Source organism: Rhinolophus sinicus, chromosome 18 (assembly GCF_057876585.1).
Source record: "Rhinolophus sinicus isolate RSI-liver-muscle chromosome 18, RSI-T2T, whole genome shotgun sequence".
Classification (NCBI taxonomy): domain Eukaryota; kingdom Metazoa; phylum Chordata; class Mammalia; order Chiroptera; family Rhinolophidae; genus Rhinolophus; species Rhinolophus sinicus.
The window spans coordinates 25831785-25849652 of NC_142518.1; positions in this window are offsets into that span (position 1 = coordinate 25831785).

Genomic DNA, 17868 nt, shown 5'->3' on the forward strand with positions numbered 1-17868 from the left:
TAATATTATTTCTTGTACCTTTCTTAAGCACACTCTAAAACCATGTCATAATTATGTTGCAGAAAATGAAGGGTCATAGTTGTCCTGGGAGGAAACAGGAAATGATTCATCCAGCTCTTATGGAATGTACTGAACATTCCAGAAAAATTCCTTTGGCCTTTCTGAGAGGATACCTTGAATCACAGAGCTCATGAACAGCCGGGTAAGGCTTCCTGCAATTTCCTGTGTTATTATATAGAGTGTTACACACTCATGAAACCTCTCTTATTTGTAACCCAATAAGGTAGAGAAAATGTTGTTAAGTAATCAGAAATGTCTTGGCCTCTGTCAAATCACCTATTCACAAAGGCAGAAGAAATGGCTCAAAAATTGGAAAGCATAATTGAAAAAGGCTGGCCTGGAGGATTTATAGAGCTATAAAAAAGTGTGACCTCTTGGAATAAATGTAAAGACGTATGTGTGTTTGTCAGCATTAAAAATACAATCCTCAAAGCACAAATCTGGCACCAAGAAAAAATGATGTCAAACTGTTCCTTTCTCACTCATTTCCTCTTCAGAGTTGAGATGATAAAATAAATTTAAGTTTTAAACTAAGCCTAATTGTCTAAACTAGTTTAGACAATTTCAAAGCTCCAAGGGGCTAGTTTCCCATTAGTAAATATTGTGTGATGAGGTAGGAAGAAGCAGGTGAAAACCAGAAGGAAATTAGATTTCTTCTAGCAATTTCTTCTGGAAATTTCTTCTTCCCTAAGACAGTTTTGCTGTGTCATGACCTGCTGTTCCATCAACATTTAAGAAATTCATAAAGCAGGAAGCCTTTCTACTATGTTCCCAAAATAACTAATAATAATAATTATTATTATTATTTTAAAACAATAAGTGATTTTAAAAATAAAATTGGATTATAATTTTTAATAATAATTAAAAGCAAATAGATTCAGCTTTCATCTTCACGGTTGGTAAAAATCCATTGCTATTAATATAGTAACATTTATTGTCAGAGTGAAAATTTTCCTTTTCCTTCCAAAAGGGTATTTTAACAAAGCTACTCAAAATAATTGCTATCATTGGGATGTTTTGTCTTTGAGCAAAATTTATGACACGCAGAGATACAATTCTGTAATAATAAAGGCATTGTAATGTATTACTTGAGGCTAAATTGCAATGTCCTTCCTGTGGAATTACAAATTCTACCTCAAGCAGTGAATCATCCTTTTGTTCAACTGGCATTTAGTATCATACCCTAACCAGACTGAATTCGTCTGTGCTTTGCCATGTAACATAACCTCAAACAATCTCTGCAAAAATTACAACTTAAGTAATATCTTTAGAATCATGGGCCCAATTTTACCAGAAATTAGAAAAGCAGTTGGGATAATTTCTTCCTAAGTTTTTCCTCTTTAACGTATTATTTCATACTATCGATTATAGCCCAAAGATATCTTTTTTAGAATCAAACGCATATCAATAAACCCTTTTCGCTTGACCTCTCATTATTTCTTTTTTGCTCTGAAAGAGGGTAAATGTTTCTTTTCTCTTTTTTAAAAGAATGTTATTAAAAATATAGCTAACATACAATATTATATTAGTTTCAGGTGTATACCATAGTTACTCAACATTTATACCTAAAGAAGTGATCATCATGGTAAGTCCAGCAACCATCTGACATAGTACCATGCTATCACAATATTATTGACTGTATTCCCCATGCTGTATCTTACATCTCCATGACTTATTTGTTTTATACTCTTATTCCCCTTCACCTTCCCCCCTTTTTTATTTTTTCAATTACAGTTGACAGTCAATATTATTTTATATTAGTTTCAGGTGCATGGCACAGTGGTTAGACATTGATATAAGTAGTAATCCCCCTGACTAATCTAGTACCAGTTGTGTCATTGGAATTAACCCCTGGTCATTTGCAAAAGGTGAAAAAAATTAACAGACTCAGCCTGAAATAAGCAGAGCAAGGAAGTAAGTTTATTCAAGAAGAAAGAAGCTGGCCTAGACGTTGCTGGGGCAGAGGACTGCATCTAACTTTAGGTTACCTTTTTCTTATATAGGAAAGTGTAGGTAAATTTCCTTATGGCAGGAGATGTGACACATAGACTGAGGTCATTTGATTGACATATATTGATCATGTAACTATTTTCTTTCTGCACATGCTCTTACCCAGAATGCATCCAGAAAAACCCATGGGGGGAGGGGGGGCAGGCCTTAATGTTCATTCTATTCTAATTGCATTATAATTGGGCTAGAGTTCAACTAACAGGTAGGTTTTGGCAGTTAGCGCATGTGTGGAGAACCAGTTAAAACCAGTTGGGTCTTATCTCCTCTTTTTATGAGGGTTTATTAGATTTATTTCTAGGGGATGAGCCTGGGCGGTTCCTGGGGAGGGGATGCAGGCCTGGGCAGTCCCCTTCAGGTTCACTTTTATTAACCCTTTTCTGCCTCATCAGTACACACCTCACACTATCATGTTTCCCCGAAAATAAGACCTAGCCGGACCATCAGCTCTAATGCATCTTTTGGAGCAAAAATTAATATAAGATCTGGTATTATATTATATTATATTATATTATATTATATTATATTATATTATACTATATTATATTAGACCCGGTCTTATATTATAGTAAAATAAGACCGGGTCTTATATTAATTTTTGCTCCAAAAGACGCATTAGAACTGATGGTCTGGCTAGGTTTTATTTTCGGGGAAATACAATATAGTTATTACCATATTATTGACTATATTCCCTATGCTTTACTTCACATCCCCATGACTATTTTGTAACTATCAGTTTGTACTTCTTACTCCCTTCTTTTACACCCTGCCCCCCAACTCCCTAAAGTTGGAGGCACATGGGAGAAGCCACACTGTGAACTGAGGACTGGTTCACACCAGTACCAGGTCTGAAGTAGCTCCACAAAAAGGCAGGTCATCCCAGCTGCCACCTGCCAGCTCCCTTAAGATTCAGCCACTGATAAAGCCTCATGCAGTACGCAAGTTGGGTGAGGCAGTGTCTCTGGGAGTTGTTAGGTCTCTGAATGTTCGAGAACTTGACTTAATGTTAGGTCCCTGAATGTTAGGTCTCAGAGACGTTGACTTACAGACAGAGCCATGTCTGCAGGAACACAACAAAATGTCTGTTGGCCTGTACCCGCAGACAGAGCCAAACTTGCGATAACAGAAAATGCCACAAAACAGCTACTGGCTGACAGACTGTCAACATGTTCTGTTCAAACAATGCTACCCTGTCAGCATCGCTCCTATAAAACCCTCCTCACCCTCTCCCTTGGGCTGCAAGTCTTCTTTAGACATGCAGCCCAATCTGTAGCCATCTTTTGCTCAGCCTGATATACTTTTCTCTCTTACAATAAAAACTTTCTTAACTTGCCTGAGCATACACGTTCCTTTACCAGCCGACTTATCAGGAGTCACTAGAGTGGGAAGAGTTGTAGTCACCAGGTTAATGTAGACTCTGGTTTGGTGCCAGAGCTGAGACTGGAGCAACTCAGCAAAAGTCTTAGAGCACATTGTGGCTGGTTGCTGCCGGCCTGGGGCTCATGGACTCTGACAGTTTTCCAAGAAAGAGTGCAATGCTGGAGGCTGCTCTTGGAGAAAGTGCCTCAGGTGCATAAGTTGGGTGGAGCAGGGTCCCAGCTGAGTCAGTAGGGCAGAGCAGTGGAGCTTACCAGGCCAATCAGATTCAGATTTGTCCTGTGGGGGCGGGCTCAACATAGGGAAGATGGTGTCCGCCTGCCGGCTTCATGGGAGAAGGACCCCTCACTGGTAAAATGCTGAGTGTCCATCACTTGCCTTAAGTTTCTGTTGGAAGCCCTCCCTCTGAAGCTATACTCCTCAGACTGCCTCCCACCCCCATATGTCTCCGAGACTCCGTGAGTCACCATCCCCCCGCTGGAGCTCAAGGTGAGTGCCTGCGAGTAAGTCTGTGTGCGGGCCATTTAAGAGGATGTCTGGGTTTCCCACAGCCTTTAGTCCCACCTGAATGGTCAGAATCCCCACTGTTTTTCACAGCCAGATGTTGTGGGGGCTCCTCTTCCTGGCACTTCAGGCTGGGGAGCCTGGTGTGGGGGGGGTTGGGGTCCCTTGCTCCTCTGTGGGAAACCTCTGCGGCTGACATATGCCTCCTGATTCTCAACTGTTACAGGGAGGTTTGGGGCCCGTTCTTTGTCTCTGCCCCTCCTACTAGCCTCGATGTGGCTGCTTCTTTATATTTTCAGTTATAGGACTTCTGTTTGGCTAGACTTCAGATGGTTCTCTAGGTTGATTGTTCTACAATTCAGTTGTAATTTTAATGTGCTCATGGAAGGAAGCAGGCATGGGTTTATCTACTCCGCCATCTTGGATTTCTCTCAAATGTTTCTTTTCTTTTGAAAACAGTCTAATCTATTTGAAAGTTATGTTTCTTAGGTTGGTTTTTTTTTTCTTTTAAAGGAGGATGATAAGTGGTCATGAATGTATACAGGTCTATTCATTCTTTGGGAATAATTTGCCCTTTGTCCTTAACATATAATCCCAATGAACTCTAATGAAGTTTTTCAGGTGCATCAGACCGGGAATTTAGCCTTCTAATAGTAGAACAAGATTGTTTTAAACAGCTAAGCAGATGGTCAATGCTCACCATGCCTTTTTAAAATAAGTGCTTCAGACCAGAAACACATAAACACAACTTCATAGCTAATAAATGATGTGGTTGCTCTGATATCGCCACCTGCTTCTTAAGAGTAACATTTGGATAATCCTGGGTAATTTATAGGATATAACAATTTGGAAAATATCCAGACATGTGATTTACTTAGAAGAAGCAAAAATGTTACAGCCTTGCTCTGTGTACAGATGAGATATCCTCTTTGTATCACAAGTCAGGAAATATTTTAGGGACACAATATTGATTGGGGAAAAAAGTGTACTTTTACCTCACCACTTCCCTTAAGTTACCATTGGAAGCATTTGCTGCTTACATCATTACTGGTCTACCTGATTTTCCTTCCTCCAGTTTCTACTGCTGTATTTACATATGCCACCTTAATTATCTCTAAAGTATTAATATAGGGAAGGGACATGAGGACTATTTTTTACAGAAGAAGGAACTAGGAGGTTGGATTCCAAGCCTGCTGCCTACATGCTCCAAGATACAGAACTTAGGCAGACGTTAATGAATCACCCAGAGCAAATTCTCCAAAGACTAGAGATTCCATCAGGACCATCCCTGTAGTTAAGCCCAAGAAAGAAAACACAGGTTGTGTTTTATAAGCGTTCAAAACCAACCTGCCCTTATTCTTCTTGCATCTTACTGAAGTTAAACTTACCATTGTTCTTCTATCCTCCTTTCCCCCCCTTTTCTTACTTTCTATGTAGTGGACTTGGTTTTTTTTACATACTCTCTGCTAAATAAACCTACTTTAACTTTAAACTCTATACCGACTCACGTTTGAATTCTGTCCTATGTGAAGCCAAGAACCCTCTTTTCCTGTAACAGTATCACTTTTATATTTTTGCTAAGTTGTTTAAAAACCTTTCTTGCTCTCTTACCTGTGTCATTACCAGAACATTTAGTCCTGTCAAAGGCAAAACTAAAACAACTTAGTAATAAGTTTGATGTCCTTTATTCAAGGGAAAATAATCCATGGATTGGGGAGTGCAGTGCCTCAGCAGCAATGGAGCACCGTTTCCAGAGGATTTGGGGCAAGAGCCAGTTGTTTAGAGCCTCAGAAGAGGCAAAGCGTAAACAGGACATGATTGTCTAAGAGGTCAGGGATTTTGTTATAAGGCGGTCCTATTTTCTAGGGTAAGGTAAGCCTGCTAAGGCTGAGATGGAGGATTGTGATTGGTGTATATTAGGTTTCCTTGACAGCTGTTTCCTGTTAGTGCAGACTGATTTAGGTTTGGATTTGTGATGTGGGCCAGGCCACTAGGGTGGCCTCCATTTTGTGGGTCCTGATATACAAATTAACTTCATTAGTCCAAACTTCTAAAACTATATTTCAAGTCCCCAGGCAACCTAATTTCCAGCCTTTTCTCTCATTACTTGCTTGCAGTGGCAACCCTTAGCTGTATTTACGCCAATATTCTCCTAATACCGTACCTTTCCTATTCCCTTGTAAGAGTCATTACCTTTAAAATACTTGAACTCTGCCTCTTACGTAAGACCTTTTTGGCCTCTCCACCCTATATTCTTTTAATAACACTTCTAAGAATATATGCTAAATATTTATTTGGTATCTAACCTCATACTGTTTGTAATAGCTTAAACATTAACAAATTTGAGTAACTATCATGCATCAAATTCCTTACATTTATGTTGCTATTGTCTGTTATTTTAATTTTTATAGTCATTTCCTCATATTTTTCTTCCATACATAAAAAGAATAAATCTCTAGATTCCTTGAGAGTATGCGATAGAACTTTTGTGGTATCCAAACCATTTAATCCAAAAGCAGTGAACAATAAAGATACAATTCATGTCCCATGGATTTTATATTCTAAATGGGAGAGTGGATAAAAGTATGCAAAATTAACTCCACAATTATTATTGAATTGCAATTGTAATGGATGCTCTGTAGCATAAAAGCACAATGTGAGCATTCTTTCAATCAAGATGTTTTTATTGTAGAGGTGGAAAAATAAATTTCCCTTTACCATTCTAGGTTCTTGACTGAGACCCCCCCCCCCCCGTAATAAAAGTCAGATTAACAGGAGAAAAAAATGGAAGTTTAACAACCTGCATACCTCCCGCGTACATAGGAGAGACCAAGGAAAACTGAGTAACTCCTGGAAATGGCCCAAGTCACCCACCTTAAATACCATCTCCAGCTAAAAACAAAAGATGTTGAGAGGGTAGGGGGAAGGGAGGCCAGTTATGGGAGGTTAAGGGGGGGTGGGGTGGCAAAGCACAATAAACAAGGGTACAGTTGTTATGCAGATTTAAATCATTGTCTTCTCCTTTGATAAGTTTCTAGAGATTTAATCCCCCTCCTCTTCTAGGTACAGAGATAGAGATGCCCTTACAAATGGAGATTTCCCTTATAAATGTAAGTGTCTCATACAAAATCGGTAACTTATACTTGATTTTCAGAGCTTCTCCTTTGTCTGTTTCTTAAATATAACCAGCTTAAGATACTCCTTATTCCAAGGAGGCATATTTTGGGGTGGCAAATTCTGCTCCCCTTCACTAACATTCTAATATTTTCTCTAAAGATGAAAAGGACATCTTCTTTTAAATGAAAATCTAAGGAGTACGGTGATAGTCTCTGCTTTTATGCTTAAATCCTAGGCGTTCTTCAAATCCAAGTGTGAGATGCAACTCTCCCTGGAGACTTTTCCATAAATGTCAGCCTTTAATGATCTTTCTCTTTTCTAAACTATTAATCTCAGAGTGGTGCCATACAGATTTATACTTAACAGTTCCCTAATACAATTATTTCTATTCAGTGTTATCTCCCCAAATAAGAACTTTGTCCTAAAAGTAAAAACTATATCTTCTGTTGATTTTGCACTGTATACAACACTTACAGAAATTCTGAGTCCAATAAATACCTGTTGATAAAAGTGCTTGATGGTATAAGAAATGTAAAAAACTGATGGCTCTTGAGGACAAAAGTCAATGAAGTACCTAAGCATTGCAGTATAATTTCATACAACACTTTCCCAAGCATTCCAAGGGTAATTTTTGGTGATATTTTAACTTTATTAAAAATAACTATTCAAATTTTAAAAAGCTTTCTTAATGTGCAAAGAATATTTTAGGGACTTTCAATGTAAATTAGAAATTCATGAACTTCTGTTGTTCATGATCCAGATTTTGCCATTGTACTTGCAAAGGGAAGCAATTTTCACAATAGCACGGAAAGCTATCTTTGCTGGAACCAAATGAAAAAATATTGATTTGAAGACCCTTAAAGAAAATTTTCAAAGCAGTATGTGAACAGTATTGGAAACTTGTCAGAGCCATTTTTCAAGTTTATACTAAAAAAACAAACACCATCTTGTAGATCACAGTGAGATAGAAAAACCACAGGCAGTCAGGGACATGGCCACAGTGGAGGGGATTAAGGCGGAGACCATAACAAAGCCAGAGGAAGTAACTTTAATAGCTAACAAAATAGATTCAAACTGCAGAGCCCGCCAAAACTATCAGCTCAGGTGTAGGAGGGAAGGGCCAACCAATTTGTAGTTAACAATTTCAAACGGCAGAGAACATGCGCAGTCTGAAGAGATAAGGTAATAGCCTCTTGTCAATCACAGGTGTCAATCAAGTGGTCCCACACCTGGAGAGGAACAGCCCATCCCAGATAAGACCCCTAGGCCCCTGCGAGCCACGCCTTTTTCAGTCTTGCCTTTGCTCAGGCCTGCTTCAAACAAACTCTTTGGAGTATGCTTTCTCTTCTAATAAGGGCCTAGAGACACTGCTTTCTGCTCGGGCCCACTTTTTTGAAGTGTACTTTTTCTTCTAATAAACTGCTTTTTCACTAGTTTACCTTGATATGTCGTTCAATTCTTTGCTCGAGACACCAAGAACCTGGACGTTGAGCTGAGAAGGGCCCACTACTGTAACCACAGTGAGGAGCTGAGTGCATATGCATTGTACACCATTTTTATTTTGGAAGAAGTTAAGTGCATAAAAATAGTATATAATATCAATCCAGATTTTTAATTATATTCTTTCAACTTTAAATGCAAAGGAATGAGTTGAGACAAAATTAAACTCCCAGGTTTAATAATCATTCTTTTGATGCCTTTATTATATCTGAAGTATAGTAGGTATGAAGGAGCATATAGTATTTCAGAGTTAAGTCTTTATGCAGGTTTTACTTAACCAAGCAATGATAAATGACAGGCCTCACTGGACTTGGTATTTAAATTACCTTTTTAAAATTCTTAGTGTCTCTGCCAGTTTTGATGTGCAGAAAATTATATTGAAGTGTTTGGCAAGTGACTGACATATCAGTTATCCCAAATAAAATAAATTCTTAGTCTATATATTTAACACTAAAGTCTTAGATAAATAATTATTATGAGGCCCTAATTTCCATTTGTCAAGTTAGACATTTTAATCTGAAAATAATTGAAACATAGTAAGTGGGGAGTCATTTCTAAAACACCAATGGAAAAACCATAACGATTTCTCATTTCAAATAAAATAAGCCGAGCAATCTTATTTAGCAACGCAGAACAGAACTAGATGAGCAAAATGTATGTGTTTTAACTTTGAAATTAAAACATCTAATCTTTCCTAATTGGCTTACAATGGCTGATGCAAAATCTAAGTATTTATCAAGTGTTTAACTGAATATTTTTTAAATCTTTTTTTCTATGTAGAAGGCATTTGTTTCTCCTTGTTTGCTAGGGGAGAAGTTTCAGCACACAATACATGCCTTTGGTTACACGGAAAAATCTACATAGTCATTCACTAAATGGAAGCCTACTGATTACATATGAATTTGTCTTGCCAAGATCGAGAGTTAATCATTTGCTTTTGAGATGAATGAGGAAACTAAGCATTCTGTAACTGATTGGTGTGTCAGGATTTCTGTAAATGTATGTATGCTGTAATCATCCATCCTTCTTAATCTTTCAGAAGAATGAAACACAATAAAGGTTTGACTCTACAGCAGAAAAAAGCCGAAGAACCTATGCAAATCTCGTGTATGACAGAATAACAGAAACAACAACCACAGCCATAACACCAACACTAGTGACAATGAACACTTACTCAGGACTTACTCTGTGTCAGGCACTGTGATTTGAGTTCTCCATGCATTAACTTATATACTCTTTACAGTATTCTATGAGGTGGGCACTGTGGTTATTCTCATGGTGGTAAATAACTTGCTCAAAGTCCCACAATGAGCAGCTGAGTGTGTATTAAAACCCACATTCCAAATCCTAAATTCATAATGATGGTGATTAGTAAGCAGAACACTGCAGGGTGTCTGAAACACAGTAAGGACTTTAGAATTAAATTAAGTGAGATTGATTAAATGCTACTTTTAAAATTAGTACACAAAGAAAGAAAGTTTAGGCATTAAGTATCTTCCTATTGTATGCAGATGGTCCAGGTAATTTAAATCATTCCTAACATTTTTGTATGGTTCAAGGATTCTCTTGTAATTATTATTAAAGTTAGGGAAGATGGCAGAAAACTGAGAAGGCCAGAATGCATTCTGGAAATGGATCCGCCTGTCAAAAACAAATGTTTTACACACTTTCTTACATCCTATATTCATCACTAGGGATATAACCTGTGCAATCGAACAACCCAAAGAACCCGTTCACAGCTAATCAATAAAATTGACACTGGGCTTTGCAGTGAAGATTTGGTTATTTTATTATAAATAGCGCCACTCAGGAGAACGGCAAGCTAGTGCTTAAAATCCAAACTCCTAGATGGCTTACAGACAAGAGGGTTTATAGAGCAAAAATCATGAATAATCATGAGTAAGGGGTTTGGAATCCTGGGTCTCGCTGATTGGTCCTTGATTATGTAAGTGGTTAATTTTCACCTTCTAGTCATCAGCTTCTCTCCTGGTGTAACCTTGACTGGTTTTGGTGAGCTTGCAGTGAGGTGGTCATTTGTAGGCTGAAAAACATCTTAACAATGCATGTCAACAGATTATCTTGGTGTGCAGTGGTGGAAGCTATACATCTTCTGATACTCATTGTATGTTATTGTTTCTGCTGTCTTGGTTATTTACACCCCCCCCCCACCAGCACAGAAGTCTAACAGGCCCCACGCTAAGCAATTTCTATAATGATTAACAGGGTACGAGGGGACTTCTTGTTGTGACTGTTAGTCCAAACTAGCTTACAGACCTATTTTGTATTAAAGATATTTTCTGAGGGTATTCATTCACCAGCTTCACTGTATAATTCAGAAAGTGTCCTTCCCTTCTTAGAATTCACAGTGGAGCTCTCCTTCCAGAATAAAATGAAGTGTACAAAACTCTTTCCAGGGAAACTATTATCAAAGCAGAATCTGTTTCCTTTGCTTAAAATGCCCTTCATTTCTTTTCATTCTAGTGGATACCTACTCATTCATCCATTCTTCAAGAATTTCCTTAAATGTTAACTTCTCTGAAAAGACTTGCTAATGATACTCCCTTCTCAATATTATTTCATAATATACATCAGCCGTGTTAACAGCATTAAATATCGTCATTATTCAATTACCTCTCTGAAAGGCAAGAGTCATTGTTATTTCTTAACAATGTGACTTAGATTTAATAGGGGCTTTTTTAAGGTTTAGAAACTGACTGTCAGAGGAGGAAACCTGTGCAAGTGATTTATTAAGGTAGTGCTTCTAACCCAGAGGAAACAGCTAAGGGAGTGGGGCAAACATGACAGGCAAAGGGAGGAAGTCAAGCAAGGATGCAATTTCAGGAAAATTCCTGTGGAAGGTAAGACTTCAACCTGATCCCATAGGGCTAACTCTGGAGTGAAAGTTAAACCTCAGGATTATCTTGACCAAAGAAAAGAACGGGGTTTTCATGCCCTGTCAGTCAGAGACTGTAAATCCTCATGCACTTCCAGCTCTGTGTGTGTGAACAAAAGCAAAGAGGCACCAGTAGCCCAAGGCCAATCCTGGGAAAAGACCCAAAGTTGCTGGCTGTTGGAAGCAACAGCATATCAAAGGATACAAAGGCACATATGTACTTGGTAAAAGGGAATCTGATGGATCTCGGCACAGCAATGATATTATCAGCTACAGTGCACAATATTTTTTGTCATCAATTAAAGAATGAATGATCCATTCTCAACTCAGATTCTCAACATTAATCTCTCTCAACTTGCTGCTTCCTTATTCAATCTCATTGCATAATCACCACCTCTCTCTAATACCCTCTGCCTGGTAGAATAGGTGCTGCAAAGGAACAGTTACAGAAGAATAGTATCTGACACAAGCAGCTCCTGAGCTAGTGTAGGAGGCTGAGAGTCACCATTTGGGTTCATGGCCAAGCATTCTCAGATTCTTTTTATCCAAAAGAAACAAAAATTACTCTGAATGTAAGTTGAATTTAGAGCCATTTATTTTCTCTTTTCTATTTTGTTGTACAATTCTCCAATTTGTTAGCCGTAGAACTCCCTGTCCAAGGAAATGCATACCCAAATTGTGACTATCCATTTTAGTCCAACAGGTTTAACTCTCCAGGAGACTTTGCATAACAATGAGATCAGTACGCATCAAATGTTATACTCACCATGTAATACTCACAAAACCTCATATCTCTCAATTCCTTCCTACCATAAAGCAGACTCCAAATATTGCACCTTTTTCCTCATACTCAGTATACCTGCATAACAGTAATATATCAGCTAAGATTCTGACTATGAGTAAAAGTGATCGTGTTACCGAACAGAAAGAGTTCCACCACCAGGCACCAGGAGAGCCCAACAATGAACATCGAATTTTGCAGTGGAGGAATTAAGAGTCATTTTATTAGCAAAGCGCTAAGCCAGGAGAATGGGAAGCTGTATCACTTAAAGCCCAAATTCTCCAATGGCTTACAATCAGAGGGTTTGAAGAAGTTAGGGGGAATAAGTATGTGGAAGCACTGGCAGGGAGAGTTTGATTGGAGTTTTTGAACTTGGCCATTTCTGGTAAGAGCCTTGAACCCTGGATCTTCCTGGACAACAAACCCTTTGCTTCTCAAAGGGTTCCAGAATTCAAGTTCTGGTCAAGTCATGATCCTTTGGTTCCTTGGAGGGTGGGGGGATGGGGCAAGACTTAGGTTCCAGGTGCAACTGGAGGGCAGGGGTGGCACATGAGACTGCTGTCTCTGTAAAATAACTCAAGGATTGTGTGAATCACTGATCTGCTCTAAGGGAACAGAACCAGTTTACGCTGGTCAGTGTGATTTGTGTGCTGTTTCAATTGTGTAGAATATTACAGATCCGGGCCTGACTCTTGCCTCTGCCATGCATTGGAAGGATCATTACACAAGTCCTTTCACCTAAGCTTAGGTTTCTTCATGTATAAAATAAAAGTAACCAAGTAATTTAACTGGCAACATTGTATAAGCAGGAAATCAGACAATCCTTGTAAACTCCTACCTGCAGAGTTTAACAAACAGGAAACAGCCCATAGATGGCAGCACGTGACAAGCACTGAAGCCTCTAACTTTTTCTTAAACAGGAGGAACTTTATCCTTTAAGGCATAGTCATCTAGCCATAAAGGTCTACACATTTTGCCGCAAAACAGTACTAATCAGATTTCCCAGCTCATTTTGTGTGTTAATTCAGGGCCAAGATGGAAGAAGAAGTATAAGTGATTTATTGGGATGTGACAAAGCCTTCCCTTGACCAAACTTTAGGTGGACTCCTCTGAGCACTCTTTTTGACTAGGCCTCATTCTTGGGCCTTGTCTTTGGCCTGCGCAACCCAGATATAGTAAAAATTCTGCTAAAGGCAATTTAGTGAGATTCCCGCCCACCCTAGATGTCTGATCCCCCAGGCCTGTCTTCAGCAAGAATCACTTTAGCAAGAAACCTACCTTTGATGTTCTCCTCTTAGTAATTTGCCAACCACTGACTCCCCTCATTCAGCTCATTGTCTTTAAATCCCCAGTTGTCTTTGCTGTATTCAAAGTTGAACCCAGTCTCTCTCCCCTGTTGTGATAGTGTTGACATCCATCACAGCGGTCCTGAATAAAGTCTTCCTTGCCACTTTAACAGCATCAGAACTTTTTGTTGTTTCAGAAGTGAACCCTATGTACCGTATTTCCCCGAAAATAAGACTGGGTCTTATATTAATTTTTGTTCCAAAAGACACATTAGGGCTTATGTTCGGGAAATGTCATCCTGAAAAATCATGCTAGGGCTTATTTTCTGGTTAGGTCTTATTTTTAGGGAAACATGGTAAGATAAGGGGTGAGGGAGCAGGAGTAGGCAGGGAAAACCTTCAGATCATGACACAGGTCTGACACCTGTGAAGGCAGAGGGGGAATATAGCAGGAGGAGGTTGGAAGAGCCTCAGACCACAGTGCAGTTCTGAGAAAGTTTCAGCATTAAAATGGAGAGCCCCAGAATAAAGATTATCCATTGCATTGGACAGAAATGGCCAGACCCAAAGACACCTACCAGGGTGGGAGGTGGAAGGCTTCCTGGGGAAAATATCATGCTAAGCTACTTGCACTCCCCAGAGCAGCTTTTCTCTTCAAGGGAGATCTGAGCAGCTGCCATGCCTATCCAGATGCTCACGCTTTGTGATCAGGTGGCAATGCAATATAATTGAAAACAAAGCATTTGAGCCTGTCCCTTACTAACTGTGTGACCATAAGAAAACAATTGAAACTCTCTGAGCTCAGAGAAAATATATGACAGTGCGTGTTCCACAATAGTAATCATGAGAGCTGTGGTTATTCACTATAGTCGGAGGCCATGGATTCTAACAATGGTGTTATTATCAAGGTTTTCTTTCCTCCTTTCTCCATTTCCAAGGCCTGACTCTTTTCACATGCTTATAAAACCTTGATATACCCATTCTGAAAGTAATTGCTTTTTTCTTCTTCTTCCTCTATTTCCCCACGTTTAGTTTATGCTATTACTAATGGCTAATAACTTAGCCAATAACATACCAACTTATCAGTCAAGATAGGTTATGTTGCAGTGACAAACGTCCCAAATATCTCCGTGGCTCAGTCATTCCACATCTCAATCAAGGGTTGGATGGAGCTCTGCTATACGCTGAGGGAGGAGCCTCAATCTCGAATAGTGGTCATTGTGGCAAAGGGAAAAAGAACATATGGTGAACCACACATTAAGCCTTAAAATTTGTGCTAAAAAGTGACACACACCATACCATTTGGCCAAAGCAAATCATATTACTAAGCCTTATGTCAATAGAGCAGAATTCACCATCCTTTTTTAGGATTATTCAGTAATAAAATCTACATAGCTCCAGTTTTCACACCTTCAGCCTACAATCTGAATGTCATTTTTCCCTTACAATGTGTATTCTGGTATTAGTACTTTAGTTTGTATAGACAACGGAAACTAAGAAATTAACCACATGTGTCTCTGTTAAGAGCTCCTTCTGAAACTCCTTACTTGAGCTGTATCATTTGTTTGCCTTCTTATCACTGCAGCACCTTAGCAAATATATTCCAAGAATATTATGGACTTTGTATGAAATGCATTAATCATTCATGCCATTTTGACTGGCTTCTCTTTGTAATATGCAGCAGCCAAACAAGGTCAGTACTATAAGATTTATTATAATATATCCTACTGACAATTGATTTTTCTCCTTCTAAAATCTTACTGTGATACATTAGCCTATGGGTTTTTACTGCTCTTTTTTAAAGAGAAATAAAAGCATAGCCTTCTGTCTGTCCTAATTCTGTAACCACCAGGCAGTTAGAGGAAATCCAGAGGGGATGAACTTTTTATGTTCTAATATCTCCCTAGTCATAAATGTGAGCTAAGTCAATGAAACCATTGAGTTAGTTTAGAACATTGACAATTTCCAGCAATTAGAGTCATTGGTACTGTTCTAGTTAGAAGTGTATTAAAATTTTGAATCTACAGTAATGTATGTTTGTATCTCTTCCTGAACTGGCCTGTCCCCGTTTTTCATTAGAATGAGTTTGTATTTCCATGGTTATCTTGAGTATAGAATGCTAATTTACTGAAGTAGTAGAGGGTTTTAAAAATTCCAAAGATCAATTTTATATCACATAATTTTTTCTGTTAATGTGTTTTGGAGGGGAAAGTATATAAACAAAATCTTTGTTATACAAATCAAATATTTAATTTATTAAGAATATATTTGAAAGGTTTATATGGTAATTAACTTTGTTTAATACTAGCTGTTATCTCCTGGAATTTTTAATTTGGAACCCGGCTTTTCAATTCTGACTTTTATTTTGTCTTCTGTTACAACTCTAACTGCAGTTCCCAAACTGTGCAGCAAGACACCCTAGGACACTAAGAGATGTTTTGAATTTACAAAAGAAGTCCAGGAACATCTGTCAGACACAGTACAAACTACTAGGACACAGTAGTTCACAGTTTTATCATTAGATCACATAAGATTCCCTTTGATTATACTGTGGGAGCAAAATAGATAATACTTTTCCTCCCACTTTCTAAGTTCTTCTAGCTGAGCTAATAATCGAATTAATTGGAGAAAATCAAATTTTAATATGTGTACATGGGAAATTCACATAAGCATGAAAAGTCCAAAGACAATGAGGTAAAATTGGGTATATGTGTCATTTTGGACAAGGGAGAAATGGGGGGTAGGGGGTCCGAGATTTCAAAGAAGTAGGCAATTTACAGATAGTTGAGGTAGAGTGGAGTATATGTGACAGGTAAATTTTTCCTAGGCAATGGAGCAACAGTGAGACATGGCGAGTCATCTAGTTAACAGGCCGCTCTTGGCACCTTCCTATCTACCATACTTAATTCAAATTAGCCTAAAGTGAATAAGCTAAGATTTCCTTCCTGAAGTAGGTCTTTCCACTTAATCTCTTGGTCAGGAAAGGTGGGGGGAGGCTCAAACATTCTTTCTGAGTTTTTTGTTCCTTAGTAACCAACTTACCATCAATATTCCAAAAAGACAAAACTTTGGTACCCTTCAATATCATATCTTTGTGAAACTGAACTTTTGGTAGTTGCTGTGATAAAAAGCAAGTACTCTACAAAAATCAATGTGGGATAAGAACGAGGGTAATGGTATCCAAACAGATTCCAAGGTTTGAGGTGTGCAGTGCTCAACAGGCAAATACATCTTGTGGTTCTTTATGAATGAAATCAAAGTTCTATTTTTTCCTTTCAATTTAGATGTATTATTATTATTATTATTATTATTATTATTTGCCAAATGGCTATTAAATCTTTAGCACAAAATGGCCTGTTTGGACCTAACAACTCAGTAAACAGAACTCTTACATATTTATTTTGGCCTGGGATCCAACATGAAAATATTACTGAAACACCATGAGTATCTTGGTGTGAAAAGTTTAGGAACCTCTGTACTATATGTATTACTTCTACTGTAATACTCAAATAATGCAAAGGATGTAACGGTGGCAAAATTGTTTTTAATTTACTTAAAATTAGTTCGTGTGGACTTATAAATTTATACAAAATAGTGTTGTGCTGAATACCTTACATCCTCCATGAATCTAAAAAGGAAAACTCTCAATATCTTAATTCCGTCTAATAATATAGCCATACATGTTAGCCAACAAAAGTATTCATACATGTTCATGAATTCTGGTTTATTAATGCTTGCTTGATGAGTTGTTTAAAAGATGTTATTTTGGTCAGTGGAGTAGACATTGATGATTGCTGTCCCTGAAATCTACCTGGTTGCCATTATCACCAGTACCATCACCATCGCTAAGACACAGATACACACAGGAGGCAACCATGTAATTTGGGTGGAGCTAGCCATCCCCAGCCCCTAGTTCCAGTTCTGGGCCTACTCAAACCAATCAACATAACCTCATCCCCTTCGAACCAAATATTTGTTAAGGATGATCATGTGATGTGACCTACTTGGTCTAAGTAAAGTGTTGCCCAGAACTTTGCTTTATGGTTGGAAGAAGAGAAGCTCTCACTTGCTCACTGAATGAGGACTAGGAAGCCTGTATCCAGGTTACGTTGGCGGCCATCTGGAAAGAGCTGAGGGAGCTAGTCCTAGGAATAGGACCATCCCATGAAAGGCAGAGCAGAGGTACAAAAAGAAATTTGGTTTTGGTGACATTTTTATACTGCTGAATCAATTCCAACTTGAAGCCATCCCACAATGTGCAATATAAACACCTTTGGAATTTTCCGAATATTGAGCCAATAAATGTCATCTTTATTAAAGATTTGGTTACTTGCAACCAAAAA